This window comes from Puma concolor, chromosome D4 (assembly GCF_028749965.1).
Source record: "Puma concolor isolate L17-30 chromosome D4, mPumCon1.1.hap2, whole genome shotgun sequence".
NCBI classification, from domain to species: domain Eukaryota; kingdom Metazoa; phylum Chordata; class Mammalia; order Carnivora; family Felidae; genus Puma; species Puma concolor.
The window spans coordinates 65834894-65846436 of NC_141679.1; the positions used below are offsets into that span (position 1 = coordinate 65834894).

The 11543-nt window shown below is 36.8% G+C and overlaps 1 pseudogene; it reads right to left on the reverse strand.

Moving 5' to 3' along the window:
- Nucleotides 1-9832: 9832 nt before the first annotated feature.
- LOC112851824 (large ribosomal subunit protein eL21 pseudogene) lies at nt 9833-10302 on the reverse strand (annotated as a pseudogene).
- Between the last annotated feature and the right edge of the window lie 1241 nt (nt 10303-11543).

The following is an 11543-nucleotide window of genomic DNA, read 5'->3' on the forward strand; positions in this document are numbered from 1 at the left end:
TTATAAATACATGAGTTTAAGAAGTCAGTGAAATTGAGCTGTTATACTCATGTTTACGGTTTATTATAACAAAAGGATATAGATTAAAATTGGCAATAGGAAAAAGCATATAGGACAGGGTCAGTAAAAATCAGGTGTGGAGCTTCTATCCGTTGACTCCCAGTGGAGTTGTGTGGGCAGTGCTTATTTCTCCCATCAGTGATATGTGACAACAAGCAGAGTATTGTCAACTATGAAAGCTCACCCAGTCCTTGGTGTCGAGAATTTTTCCTGGGGCATAGTCGCGTAGACATGGCAGACTGCCTGTGTGACTGACTTTAGCCTCCAGCCTCTCCAGAGGTCAAGGTAATACTGCATGACCTAAGGCTTATACCCTAAATCACATTGATAAGGTAGATTATCTGGTATGGCCCACGGCCCCCAGGTTAACAAAGACACTTCTCAGGCAGGACATTGCTAGGGCTTAGAGGTTACCTGCCAAGAGCCAGGAGCAAAGGCCAAACTTCTCTTTGGAGGAGGTTAATCCCTTTAGCACACAAAGTATTACCTATAGTCTTTATTCTTATTTTGGGCTCCAAATGTATTCTACTTCTCAGTCTGTAGACTTGTGTTAATTTGCATAATTCATTGCAACCAACCCAGATTTTCACAGATCAAAGTTATTAATGCCCTTTATGCCAGTTTTCAATGTTTTGCTCTTGACAATAAATCCACTCTTTATTCACCCCGCTGTGTGATATCAGAGTCAGACCCTGTAAATATTTCTCTTTTGCCAGATGGCATGATGTTAAACTTGGTCAGTAGGGGATGCTGGAGGGACACTACAGGGGAAGGGGCTTCTCTTTTTAATCCCAGCGTGCTCCCCTGTCCTTACTGCTCCAGTACTAGTCAACATGCAGGTCACCCAGTGCTGTTTACCTCCTGGTGAGTTTCGTGGAGTTCAGAGCAATCCTGGCAGCAGCCTTCTCAGAAAATTCCACTAGCACCATGGCCAGTTTCCCAGGAAGTTTAGCACCAACCCCACAGTAGGATTCCCAGCAAGTTCCACCAGCACCACATCTGGCTTGAAGGTGCCCTAGGGGGCAGCTTGCCAGCAAGTTTCCGCAGGACCCCAGAAAGCAGCTTCCTATTCTGTGAATACTCCAGTGGGCAGTTTCCTGCTTGCCAGCCTCAGCCTGTGGCTCCTCTGCCTCTCTGCTATCCAGTAGGCCAGAGCCACCCTCCCATGATCTGGATCTCAGTCTTGAGGATGGGGGTGACCTCTTCTAAAATTTTTTCTTCCTTGAGTATTCTGCATCAGCCCCAGGGTAGTGTCTGCCTCCTATATCTGCTTTTCCTATATTTTTTAGAATTATTGTTAACACTTAGTAGTTAATCCTCTGTTGATGGGTTAATAATCCTTTATATGAAATTTCCTGCCCAAATTAATCTGTGGTTTCTGTTTCTTCACCAGGCTTCAACTGATATGGCCTTCAATATAAAAAGATATAAAAATAATTTCCTGTGGTGTGTTTTCCCATGCTTTAAAAAAAATCTGAGATTTTTTTTTATATTTCTTAACAAATTTGCTGAAAACTTATGAACTTATGCTAAAATTCCCCCTCAAGCTCTTATAAATTTAAAGGGAAAAGAAGATGTAAAAATTCAATCTGATAAAAAGAAGGAGACCAGGGAAAACCTTCTATTTTCCCTGTGAGGACAGCAATGATACAATACATATTAATGTACTTCCTATGAAAAGACAATTTTAAAGAAATTAGCCATTATGCCCCCTTGCTGCAATAATCTTCACCAGGAAGATGTTGAAAGCAAGAATAAGATTAATTTTAAATTTCAAGGAAAACAACCTAAATTTGAGGTGGGACTTAATATCTAAATTCATTATTCTGCATGCTACCTCAGCACTCATTTTTTTTCTAAGTTTATTAGGGCTGTGATATAGTATCTGGCTTCTAGTAGTTACTCAGCAAATCTTTGTGATGCATGCCTATAAATTTCGATTTAACCAATTGTCTATTGGTTAATTCAGTAACTGACATCTGAACTAAATATACAAGGAATCTGCTTTGTCATGATTTTGACAATTTATCCAGGCATGATTAGGATGAGAAACAGAAAACACATGGTAGCATAGAGCAGTATTTCCTGACAGTTGTGTCCTGGAAATCTGTGCCACCCGTATTTCCCATCCTCTGTCTCTTCCCCTGCTGTTAAGTGCTGGCTAATGAGGTGCCTGGGTGGCTCAGTTCGTTTAGTGTCTGACTTCAGTTCAGGTCACAATCTCACATTTGTGGGTTTGAGCCCCGCATAAGGCTCTGTGCTGACAGCTCAGAGCCTGGAGCCTGCTTCAGATTCTGTGTCTCCCTCTCTCTGCCCCTCCCCCGCTTATTCTCTGTCTCTCTCTGTCTCTCAAAAATGAATAAACATTAAAAACAATGTTGTTAAATAAAAAAATTAAATGCTGGTTGGACAAAAAGTGTCCCAGAATCAGTACCTGTAGAATCAATGAGAAGATCCATTCAGCACCTGCTATGGTTCTAAGTGTTCACATGTTCTCCAATCTCATTCTCATTCTAGTGAGCAGATATTATTTTTACCATTTTACAGATGATAATGAGGCTCACTGAGCTTACATGACTTGCTCAAAATCAGACTCTTAATTAATAGCTCGGAACTGATGACATCTTTTCTGACTCAAAATCTAATACTCTTTTACACTATGCTGCACTGACTATTTAAACTACAGAAATCGGAATCCAAAAAGTTGTTTTCTAAGTTTGTCCAGTGCATCCTGTAACCTAGTAAAGAAATACTGTCTATAATGTTCCTAACTGGTAGCCTCTGCTTAAACTTTCTAGGGATAAATAAGAAGACCATTCATTCACAAGTTTAATTTAGATATTCTTCAAATTATCAGAAAGTGCTTATGTATATGGGTCAATAATCTTTCTTCTTATTGACTTCCACCCATTGGTTATAAGTGCCATCTACAGAATGCCCTCTAGAGGTTGTAACTGCTCTCTGCCTCCTGTCAGAGGAGTGTGATCTCTCATACACGTTGTTAATCTGAAGAAAGGGCTAATATTGTATGTCTAGCATGTCTCTCTCTCCACTTTATTTAATTAGAGCCCAACTCAGAACAGATTCCTCATGTTCTCAATATTTGATACTAGTTATTACTGCTGCTGGAATGTGTACAAGCCTTCTGTCTGTTCATTGCTTATCTGGAAATACTACACATTTATATATTCTGGTATGTACTTCAATGAGCATTGATGATAAATATTGATTTAGTGGAAACTCCTATCCTAAACTCTTTTATCCAGATTCATGAAAATTAGCCTCCCTCTACCTGGTTATGCTTCTAGGAAGCCCTGAGAGGGTCTTAGATCAAGAGAAGTCAAAATGGAACTTTGGCATAAAATCAATGGTAGGAAAAATAGTGATATGGACAAGGAAGAATAGTCATTGTGGGACCCAGAGAGAGAGACAGAGAGAGAGACAGAGAGAGAGAGAGAGAGCACTATTCAAGAGAAATCTAATCATGGTGCCAAATGGGACAACACTCTAATTCTGGAATTAGAGAACAGGGGCCAGATTGTGGAAACCACAATCCAGGTTGTTACTGAACCCTTGAGAGTCAAGCAAATGTCATTCTCAATGAATCAGATTGCCCACTATAAAGCTAGAGAATAAAGATACAACCCAGTACTGATAGACTGGGGGAGGGAAGAAATAGTCCAATGCCCTATTCAAATGTTTTGAATTAAAATGAGAAGCTCTTGTTATAGGAAAACAAAACAAAACAAAACAAAACTTCAGTATTGGGAAGAGGTTGTTTCTTCTAAGAAGAGAAAAAGATGGCATCTCCTAATGCCATCTCCTAATGGAGAAGTAGCATGTTTGTCAAACCTGCATATTTCCTTTATCAAGTATTCAAAGACAAAACACAAGATATCACTCATCCTAAGGATTTACTTAGTGAAAAAATAGCTTTCTACTCAAATTAGGAAACAACTTCAGTGAAGTTACTGCAAAAGATAGAGAAAACTGTCATGTTAGAATATCAATACAGTGTTTTTGAGTCTGTAAGTGAAAAAGGGCATCTTCTGGACTAAGAGTACCACATGACAACATGCCAGTCTTATACTTTAAGAGTTGTTTTGAAGTGAGATCATAGATATTCCAATAGCCTATAAACTTTGAAATGAAGTCAGTGCAAGTTGATTCTGGGCAAAGGTTATCAAGTTAAGTTGGAGTCCAGTTTCCACAACCAGGAGTGAGATATGGTTTCCTATTTGGTGGGAGGATACTCATAAAAATGGGAAGGAAGGTGGTTTCAGCAATAAATGTCAGAAACCAACTGCCAAGGGGTTACCTGAATCTTTACCTCTTCAACTCAAGTCTATCCTTCTACAAGGGATAGATAAGTTAGAAAATATATGATTAGGGATCCCTTACCCTTTTGTACCTAAATGCATCACAATCAGGATTCTAAAAAACCATGACACTAAGGATGTTTCCACCAAATGCCCCCCTTTTTTTCCCATGGCTAAAGTTTGTTTCCATTTCCCTGTCTCCTTTTTTACCATAATAATTACAAGGAAATCTGCAGGATTCCTTAGCTTTCTCCTAGATTCAAACCCAAACTCTTAAGAAAGTACTGAGCTCAGTGTCAATGCTCTTTCTCCTTTGGACCTCAAACTCGGCATGCTTGTCTTTCCTTATTTCAGTTACTCTTTTCTACTTTATCCTTTGAGCTCCTGTTCTCACAACAACTGGCTGCCAGAGGGAAAATGCTGTCTCCCATCATCTTCTTACTTACACCCTCAAAATAATCACAAACATACGTTCATTCTAGAGCTTTACTGATGATCACCGCGCTGACATGGATTGGGGAAATCAAAGGACACAAATGAAGCAGTGACAAAGTTTGGAGAATTTTATGAGACCAATCATTCAGAATCCCTGAACTCTGGTATTTATTCCTTTCTGAGATGGTACCTGGAAGCCCTTATGGAATTGTTCCATAAGCTTTTACTCTTTAAAACCAGGGCTTGGGGCACCTGGGTGGCTCAGTCGGTTAAGCGTCCGACTTTGGCTCAGGTCATGATCTCACGGTCTGTGAGTTCGAGCCCCACGTTGGGCTCTGTGCTGACAGCTCAGAGCCTGGAGCCTGCTTCGGATTCTGTGTCTCCTCTTCTCTCTGCCCCTCCCATGCTCATGCTCTATCTCTCTCTGTCTCTCAATAATAAATAAATGTAAAAAAAACCCAAAAAACAAAAACAAAAGAACCACAGGGCTCAAATTTTGCCACTCACCATCTTTCATCCCCTATTTTTCCCTCTTTGCCCTCTTCCTTATTGTCCATCTATGGCCGCTTTTCTTATTCCATATATTTTCCAGAAAGGGGTTGTCCACTCCCACAATCATCCTATAGCCAAATGATTTCCAATTTTAAATCTTCAGCCTAGATATGTCTTCTCAGCTACATTGTCCAGGTACCTCTACTGTGATAGCCTGTGGCTTGTTCTCTTGACCAGGCCAAGTTTGTTCTGATCCTTCACATTACTGTTCCCTCTCTCTGAATATCTGAGTGGTACTACGTTCAACTAAAGACAAAAACATGGTGTCACTCCTGACTTCTTTTTTGGTAATAGTGCTCCTGCCTCCACCCCCAACTTCTCTAGAGTTTAGTTCATTTACCATCTCCTCCCCATTTCCACTGCCATTGTTTGAGTTCAAGCCATCATCATTTCTTGTCTAAATTAATTATGGTAATTAATTTCTCTGATTCAAGTCTCTCCTCCATAATTCATTCTTCACCCACTAAACAGATGGATCTTTCTTAAACCATATCTGATATTGCCAATAACCCACCAAAAATATTCTCTATTGGCTTCTATTTGCATTTAAGATAAAATCCAAACTCTTCAGCATGCTTCATGATTGGTAAATTGTGTAAATTGTTTTGTCCTTGTTTCTCCTTAATTCCTGCCTATGATGGTTAATTTTATGTGTCAGTTTGACTAGGCCACTAGATGCCCAATGTTTGGTTAAACATTATTATTCTGAATGTTTCTCTGATGGTGTTTCAAGATGAGATTAGCATTTGAATCAGTGAACTGATAAAGCCAGTTACCTTTTCCAATGTGGGTGTGCCTGCTGGTTCTATTTCTCTGGAGAACCTAGGACACTGCCTTTTATCAAACTTTAAACTTCAGCTAAACTATTTCCAGTTTCCCAAAAATATCTTATTCTCACACATTTATGAGCTTGAATATGCTTTCCTTGCTGTTCATGACATCCTTTGAAATATGAACACACACACACACACAGACACCCCTCCTTAATTGGCTAACATTCTACTTAGTATCTTCACACTCCACTCTCCTGAAAAAATACACCTCAGTTTGTGCTTTAATTTCCTCTAAAGATTTTCACTTTATTCCAAATTTTTCATATTTTCAGACTAAGTATCAGGTTGAGTATCAAATGATTTACGCTTTACTTAACAATATGATAATGGTGATGAGGATAATAATGATAACAGCATTCTGTCATTTACTGAGTGCTTACTAAATATGTATGAAGCTCTCTGCTAAGTACTCTTTATGCATTATCTATTTTCATCTGCCCAAGCAATTTGAAAATTATTATCCCCATTTTCTGGATGTGGAAACCAAGAATTAAAAAGTTTAAATATCTTGGGGCACCTGGGTGGCGCAGTCGGTTAAGCGTCCGACTTCAGCCAGGTCACGATCTCGCGGTCCGTGAGTTCGAGCCCCGCGTCAGGCTCTGGGCTGATGGCTCGGAGCCTGGAGCCTGTTTCCGATTCTGTGTCTCCCTCTCTCTCTGCCCCTCTCCCGTTCATGCTCTGTCTCTCTCTGTCCCAAAAATAAATAAACGTTGAAAAAAAAAAAGTTTAAATATCTTGCTCCAATTTATGCAACCGATCAGTGGTAAGGATGGACCTGAAGTATAGGTCTAGTCTCATCTGTTTATGCTCTGAACGCTTTTATATACTGTCACTTTCCTATACGGCACTAAAGTGGCCATTCTTAAGTGGCTTGTCATGTATATGGTAGTTTTTAGCTATCTTTATACATATGTTCTGTTGAAATTATAATATAAATATGGAAACCATAATAAAATTAATAAAAAGCAAATTTGTAGTCCAATTTATAGGTTTATGTCCAGGGTCATAGGGTGCTTTTGGCAGGCATATGATAGATCTGTTATCAATTCAACGTAAGTCCTGTATAACATCTACTGAAAGGTGAGGGAGAAAATTGAATCTAATTCTCCTGGAATCCTGTTTCCTGTATTGTTTCCAGTGAGTTTCTGTCAATGAAAAGCATCTAAGGAAGACTTAGAAGGATAAAGAGGGAGAAACAAATCATTATTCTCAGGTGGCATCTGCAGTTTCCCTCAGTTTCCAGGGATTTTCCTGGGAATCCTCCACTTTTATGCTGCAAGAAGCTAACATTCTCAATGGTAGCATTTTGATCTCTGCTTCTTCAACCCTTTCAAACGTTTCACAAATCTGTACTTCTGTATTTTAAATTACTCTCTCCATTCAAAATAGTTAGCATGGCATCTGTATTCCTAACTAAACCCTGATTAATATATTTTTGTATCAATAATTTATGCCCTATTTCATACTTTACACTATTTTTGAAAGGAAATATTTGATAAAACTATGCAAAGATGTACTCTAATGGTTTGTCTTCAAATGATTTGTTTATAAAAGGAAAGCATGTCCAACCGAGTATCCAATTCTAAAGTCAAGGGTTGTTAAAAGCATCTTTTAAGTGGACTACCCCAATTATCTTCAGGGTCTGAAACACCAAGATGATAGGTTACATCCTAAGGAAACCTCAGCATACTAGTTTGTATATTTAGTGCTTTATAAGTAGGTAGAACATTCTGTGGAATAAATGTGATTCCTATCCCCAAACAGCTCCAGATAAAGAAGTGAGATAAATGGGGCTCAGTGTGGAAGCTGTTTGCATAGCTTCAAAATCCTTTCTTTGCCACCCATCTATCTTGTACATTTCCTTTTTTAAAAAAAATTTTTTTTTAATGTTTATTATTTTGAGACAGAGAGAGACAGAGTGTGAGTGGGTGAAGGGTAGAGAGAGACACAGAATCCAAAGCAGATTCCAGACTCTGAGCTGTCAGCACAGAGCCCTATTCAGGGCTCAAATCCATGAACTGTGAGATCATGACCTGAATGAAGTCGGTCATGACTGAGCCAACTGAGACACCCCATCTTGTGCATATTTCTGTTATACTTACCATACTTAATTTATTTGCTTACCTGCCTATGTTTCCTATTCATTAATAATATACTTTAAAGGTAGAGGTCTTATATTCTCCATCTTTCTGCAGCCAGCTCTACCCAGTATCTGGTATACAGTAAGTGTTTGCTAACTTGAACTAACTCAAGTTTCTGAAAGTCAAAAGTACACGCAGAGTGGCAGAAGGGATCCAGATTCTACTTAGACTTCTGATCTGCCTCACAGGCTCCTGGGAATCTTATAATAATCTAAGAATTCTGGAAAACCATATGGCATAACATGGAACTTTCTAAAGCAGCCTTAGAGATTTCAAACTTTCCTGAGCATCCTAATAGGAGTTTCCCTGGAGTACCTTATTTGAAGATATTCAATATGTTCCATACATAAAAATGGAAAGGAACTTAATAAATCAATTGTCCTAACTCATTTTGTAGATACAGTGCCTTCTGAGTGGCTGAAGTGTTATAAGAATCATGAAACAATAAGAGATTTGCTATTTAATCTTTTATATTTATCCTTAGGTAAAAAATTTACTGTAAGACTTGGAAAGATATTATGTCTTTTTTGAACTACAAGCAGTTAGCTCAATAATTAATTAGTCAGAAGACTATTCAAGGTGCTTAAAACCCCAGAGTACAGTAAGTTTACTGAGTTGTTGGTACATGCAATAAAACATGAGAGTTCATTATCATAGATAATGTACTGCCTAGTGGAAAAATATATAAAAGTACTAGAAAATGAAGCCTATTATATTTCTCTATAGGCATGAGAACACTTATTATAAAGTACAGAGATTTGCAAAGTCTCCTACTATGTCAGGTTAATTAATTCACAGTTCTGGAGGCATTTTCAGATGATAAGGAATCCTAACAGCTTGGAGACAGTATGAGGAGTAAAAATAGACTAGAAATCAAGAGTCCTGAATATTAGTCTCAGTTTCACTGTCTACTGACCTTTTGGTGTCAGGATGGACATGATATCTTTTTTTTTCTTCCTAATTTTATTGAAGTATAGTTGACATACAATATTATATTAGTTTCATGTGTACAACATAGTGATTCAACATTTACATACATTGCAAACCGGTCGTCATAATAAGTCTAGCCATTATCTGTCACCTTACAAAGTTGTTACATGTTATTAACTGTATTCCCTATGTTGTACATTGTATCCTTATGTCTTATTTATTCTACCACTGAAAGGTTGTACCTTTTTATACCCTTCCCCTATTTTGCCCATCCCTCCAGTCCCTCCCCTCTGGCAACCACCAGATTGTTCTCTATATCTATGAGTCTATTTCTTTTTTTGTTTGTTTTGCTTTTTAGATTCCACATATAAGTGAAATCACATGGTATTTGTCTTTCTCTGCTGGATTTATTTCACTTAGCATAATTCCCTCTAGGTCTATCCATATTGACCCAAATGGCAATATTTCATTCTTTTTTTTCTTTTTTTTACAATCTTGAGTTCTTTTATTTATTTATTTATTTATTTATTTATTTATTTATTTTTACACATATACCATGAATTCATAGGGAATGGGTTCCAGCAGCTCAGGCTCCTTTCCACTGGTTCTCACAAAGTATGCTTCTCTGGGTGGCACAGGCTGGTTCTTCAGCTGAACCCATGTACCTTTCTCTTTGGCTTCCTTCTTTTTCTGATCATTTTCCTTCACATACTTCAGGAAGCTGTTTTGGCTCTTTGAGTGCTTAATATGCTCAATACATACATTAATTCTCTTGGTAAGAATCTTGCCCTTAACTTGTTTGTTTACAACAATGCCAACAACATACTGGGAAACATTGTAGACTCTTCCAGATTTGCCATAGTAACATTTGTGAGGCATTCCTTTTTGAGCAGTGCTCATTCCCTTGATGTCCACAATATCACCTTTCTTGTAGATTCGCATGTATGTGGCCAAAGGAACAGCTCCATGTTTTCTAAAAGGCCTAGGGAACATACAGCAGGTACCTCTTCTCTTTCCCTTTGTGTTGGTCATTTTGGTAAATTACTGGAAGATGGCAGTTCCACCCATTCTTTTTTATGACTAAGTGATACTTTATTGTATATATATTTATACTATATATATGTATATATATTAGTGTGTGTATATACATACATATATATACACACATACATATGAAGATGTGATATATATGTGTGTATATGTGTATATATGTGTGTGTATATATGTATGTATACATATACATAGTATATATACTATAGTATAGTATGTATACTATAGTATATATACTATGTATAGTATACATATACTATATATATGTATATATAGTATATATAGTATATATATATAGTATATATAGTATATATACTATATATAGTATATATAGTATATATACTATATATAGTATATATACTATATATAGTATATAGAGTATATATATATAGTATATATAGTATATATAGTATATATAGTATACATATATATTATATATATATAGTATATATACTATATATATACTATAATATATATAGTATACATATATATTATAGTATATAATACATATTATATATATATACTATATATACTATAGTATGTATACTATGTATATAGTATATAGTATAGTATATGCTATGTATACACTATGTATATGTATACATACATGTGTGTGTATACACACATATATATACATAGTATAAATATCTTCATATATATGTGTGTATATATATACATATATACAGGACATCTTCTTTACCCATTCATCTATTGATGGACACTTCAGTTGTTTCCATATCTTGGCAATTGTAAATAATATTACAATGAAAATAGAGGTGCATATATCTTTTTGAATTAGTGTTTTCATTTTATTTGTATAAACACCCATAAATAGGATTGCTGGATCATATGGTAGTTCTATTTTTAATGTGTCAAGGAAACCTCCATACTATTTTCCATAGTGGCTGCACTATTTTGTATTCTCACTAACAATGCTTGAGGTTTTCCTTTCCTCCACATCCTTACCATTACTTGTTATTTCTTGACTTTTTGATAATAGTTACTGTGATAGGTAAGAGGTGATATCTCTTTGTGGTTTTGATTTGAATCTCCCTGGTGATGAGTGATGTTGAGAATCTTTTCATGTGTCTGTTGGCCATCTGGGTGTCTTCTTTGGAGAAATGTCAATTCAGGTCTTCTGCCATTTTTAAATTGGATTTTGTTTTAATATCGAGTTACGTAAGCTCTTTATATATTTTGGCTATTAGCCCATTATCAGGTGT